Raw genomic sequence first — 5,000 nt, forward strand, 5'->3', positions numbered from 1 at the left:
GAATGGTACAATGGATAATACTTTATATTGGAAACCTTTTTCCAAAAATTAAATATTGCATGCCAACAGCAGCCATCCTCACCACATAGTGACTAATATTCCTAAGGCCCAATTTACTAGACTAAGAAGGATTTGATCAAACACAGATGAGTTTTGGGTACAGGCAAAACAGCTTAAAACAAGATTTTTAGCTAGGGGGTATGACCACAGAAAGGTAGATGAAGCACTAAAGCAGGTGGGGGTCCAGTCGAGAAGTCAGTTATTGAAGGATAAAGTACAAACTCATACTAAGAAAGATCAAATAAGGTTTATTACTAAGTATGCGTCCAATACATTCAAGATTAGACAAATTATAGCACAACATTGGCATATACTCAAATCGGATCTATATTTTGAAACAGTGTTAGGAAATTATTGTAGTTTTGGTTTTAGAAGAGGCAGAAACATAGGTGAACATTTGTCAGGTTTCAAAAAGGGACAATATAAAGCAAGATAATCAAATAAACCCAATGGCAGTGGGGAGCACCTATTGTGGACATTGTATAAATTGTAAACGTATATATAAGACTAAATCATTCACTTCCGTCAACACATCAAAAGTGTATGACATCCGTCATTTGATCACGTGTGCAACTGAATGTGTAGTTTATATGGTAGTATGCCAATGTGGCTCTTTTTATATATGGCAAACATCTCTTAATTTTAAACAACGTATTGCTTTGCACATGAGTGACATAAATTGTTGACGAAACAGAAGCGCATTATATAAACACATATTGGTACACCCTTCAGCACATTTTGTTTTTTGGGTATAGATAAAGTGGTAGGTGACAACTTATCAATTATGCACAAACAAAAAATTCTTGTGAAAAAAGAAAGACAATGGATAGTTCATTTAGGTGCCTTATTTAAACCTGGACTGAATGATCACTGGTAAATCTATATTATAATCCAAAGCAACAACATTTGGATGTACATAAGGTAATATGATTGTTATAATAATGATGATGGAGTAAAATATTTTACTGGATATGTATAAAATCAATGTAAATAATGTTCTGTTATTTTCTTCCATGTGGAGTTGAAGCATTTAAGACAAATAGCTAACTGTTGCTTTAAATTAATGTGTATAAAAGGATGGGGAGGGCATACACATGCACTGATGATGCTAAGGCGAAACCTGGTTTGTTGGTGAGGTGACTTGACCTGTTAGCCATTAAAGTTGGCTAAGCATCTATTTCTGACTTCTGCATTTTTCTTTCAGTTCGACTTTATATTATTTTATGCTGGTTTATTTTTGTGTAGAGTAATGCTGGTAAACCGGGCACTATATCACCGAGCACCAGTTTTGGTGTTTTTTAACAGTATTTAAATGAGTGCTGGTGAATTTCTATATTATTAGAACTAATACGGGCAATTTATTTTTTGAGTTACATTTTTGGTTATGACAATTTGAAGGAGAACAATTCGACCCAGAGGGATGGTGTGCTAAACAGACGTGCTTGTTCCTGAAGTCTACGAGGAGAAGCCAGGTGAAATGCCAATTTATGTTATTATACAAATCACGTTCCACCATAGTAAAGCAGAAATTCTAGTTAGTGATGTGCAACGAGATAACCGAAGGGTTTTAGCTGACCAATCAGGTCTGTGACAGGTTAAGGCCTTGAAAAGTGGTGTGCAAAGAGAAAGCCAAAGGGTTTTAGCAGACCAGTCGGGTCTGTAACATGTTTAAGGCCTTGAAGGATGATTTATTAGATACTAGTCGAGGTATCACAACAACAGACGAACTACAAAGGTGGAGTTTTATATGTCCACTGAATAGTGGCGTTGTTTTGTACACAGACCATCCGGGTTTATTGGAACTCTAAGGACAGATATACAAGGTGACTTTTACTGTATTTTTTATTATGGTGGCAGATGATAGTTGACTAGTTAGTCAACGGTTTATACAGTAGGTGTCGGTTATTATAAACCTGGAATATTCTATTGACTTGGGGTTTTGGTGTTAATTTAAAGAACTTTTTTGACATCCGAAGATCAATGACCAAGTTCTTAAATATACAGGAAAAAGCTGATACAGTAAGACTTTTTCCAGTCAAGGAAGAGACGTTTTTGTAATACAAAATATTTCAAAATGCATGGAACTTTATGGCATGTATGGAAAGTTTGATTATGGACTCTAATGGACAATTTAAATATTGCATTGGTTTGTACTTTTGATATACATTTGAATTTCATATCAGAAGTGTGTTTTTTTCACCATTGTTTCAGTTTTGGAAGGGGTATGTGCATGAAATAATGAAAAAGGCCTACACCAATGTTCAAAATGTACTGTGTTTCTTACACAAGTCAGAGTTCCATAAGAGAGGAGTTCATGTTAATATAATATTTAAGATTCAGAATTTTTTGGTAAACAAATATATACATCTACATGCCTAAGAATTTATCCATTAGTTGAACAGATAGCTACAGGAGCAAGACAGCTTGATTTTTGGGTAATACTTAACTTTGGGATAGATCATTTTTTTATAAATTATGGTGTATTATTCATATAGTTAAGTAAGTTATATAGAAGTAAGACCAGAAATCGATACTTAATACAACTTTAATTAGGCATATAATAAAAAAATGGCAGAAACTCAAAATTTGAGACAATTTTTGGACAGGCTAGCTGCAGATTTGTTTGATTTATCATCGTTTAGGATGGAAGGGAGTGTCCTCCCCAATTAAGTTAGTTCTGAAAAGAGAGAACTGGAACAACAGTTTGCAGAGCTGGCCAATAGTACTAAGAAGGTAATGTCCAGCATCTGGCATTGTAAACTTTTGAAAGAGTATTTAAAAGATGAGATAGCCCCTAGGGGTTTGAGAATATATGTGGAGCCAGAGGTTGGGACTGATAATCAGGAATTCATTAAAAATGGCGCCAGATACAACAACTGGCTTCAAAAATGTGTATTATGCTTCTAGTAGAGTATTATGAACAACAGAAGATGGTGTTAGCTTCTAAGCTCAATGAATGTTATGAAAAAACTGTTGGTCATGCAATGGAAGCCTGTTATTTGGAAAGATATGCCAACTATGTGAAAGAAATAAACAGACATGAAAAAGAGTTACAGGAAAGAAAGACTAAGAAATATCAAAGAGAACTTAATGATTATAAAAATCATACTACATATTCATGGAAGAAAATTAAGAGAACAGTTAGGTTTACTGATAATCAAAAAAGCAGTAACAGACCAAAAAGAAGGAGAGCTAGATCCATATTAAGAAAAAATGCAGATTTTTCCAATAACTCTGTGTTGCCATTAGGGTATTCAAATACAGATACTGAAAATGAAGGACTGGAACCCCTAGTAGTGATTTTTGCCATACCCAAGAGGTCTAGGCGCCCTTTAGAAGGGGAGGGAGAAAACATAGGCATAGAGGCGATGGATAAAATATTCAGTGAGATAATGGCAACATAGCTAATGGTTTTAAGGCTCCTACTCAAAACCATTTGGTGGTCAACCTAACCGATTATCACTTTACAGAGTTGGAAATTAAGGTCTTGAATAAAGGTTTGGGATATGTACCTACTACTTATGTGTCACACTTTGATGTGGTTCAGGATTTAAAAACTTTTTGTAGAAGCTTGAATTTAAAATATTTTTTTGCACACAGACCCCCAGACATGCTCCATAGGGAAGTTGAAAATTTTAGATATAAGAAATGTAACTTTCAACCACAATACAATGAGGTGGTTAAAGTATTTGAACAACAGATACTATATGAGTTACAAGTAAAATAAAATGAGGTGTTTAAGCAAGACACATATAACTTGACTAAAGAATAAAAAATAGCGCTAAAGAATTTACAACTTTGATTATCACAAGTGCGGATAAAGGGGGAGCCACAGTAGTGTGGAACAAAACTGATTATAATAAAGAAGTGGAGAAACATCTTAGTGATGCCACATCTTACTGCAGTCTTCAAAGGGACCCCACTAGGGGATTTAAAGCACAGATAGATGAAATATTAAAACAGGCTGTTAGTGGTAGGGTTATTACAGAGGCTTTATCTATATAATTGAGGGTCGATGATCCTAGCTCTCAATATTTTTACCTAGCACCCAAAATCCAAAAACAAGTGAATCCCCCTCCAGGATGTCCAATAGTAGCTGGACAAGGTTCTTTGATAGAATCACTGTCTGAATACTTGGAATGCAAATTGAAACCTTTGTTGGTACATGTTACAGCTCAAATAAAAGATGCAAATCAATTTTGGTGCTGATGAATGATTTACAGATCTCTAAAGGCACATATATGGGCACACTTGACGTGCGTGCCTTGTATACCAGCATTCCTCATGAAGCAGGTATTAGAGCACTCAATTATTGGATAGAGATGTCTGGCAGATATGATGAGGTGGAGATGGAATTTTTGTTAACGTTATTAAGATTGCTTTGGGAGCATAATTCCTTTACATATAATAAGGCATGGTATTTACAGATAAAGGGTACAGCAATGGGTGCAAGTTTTGTACCCATATATGCTGACCTTTTTATGGGTTTTTTGGAATGTGACAATTTATAGTAGCAAAAATAGGTTTATGAATAATCTCACAATGTGGCGTAGATATTTGAATGACTGCTGGGTCATTTGGTCAGGGGATATTTCGAAGAGGCATGCATTTGTGGAATATTTAAATTCCAACAAATATGGTATATATTTTAGTAGTAACATTGATTTACATTCAGTAGAACTTTTGGATGTGAAAGTTATTAAAGCCAAGAATGGTACAATGGGAAACCTTTTTCCAAAAATTCAATATTGCATGCCAACAGCAGCCTTCCTCACCACATAATGACTAATATTCCTAAGGCCCAATTTACTAGAATAAGAAGGATTTGCTCCAACACAGATGAGTATTGGGTACAGGCAAAACAGCTTAAAACAAGATTTTTAGCTAGGGGGTATGACCACAGAAAGGTAGATGAAGCGCTAAAGCAGGTGGGGGTCCAG

Source organism: Protopterus annectens, chromosome 4.part1 (assembly GCF_019279795.1).
Source record: "Protopterus annectens isolate FY-2018-M chromosome 4.part1, PAN1.0, whole genome shotgun sequence".
NCBI lineage: Eukaryota > Metazoa > Chordata > Ceratodontiformes > Protopteridae > Protopterus > Protopterus annectens.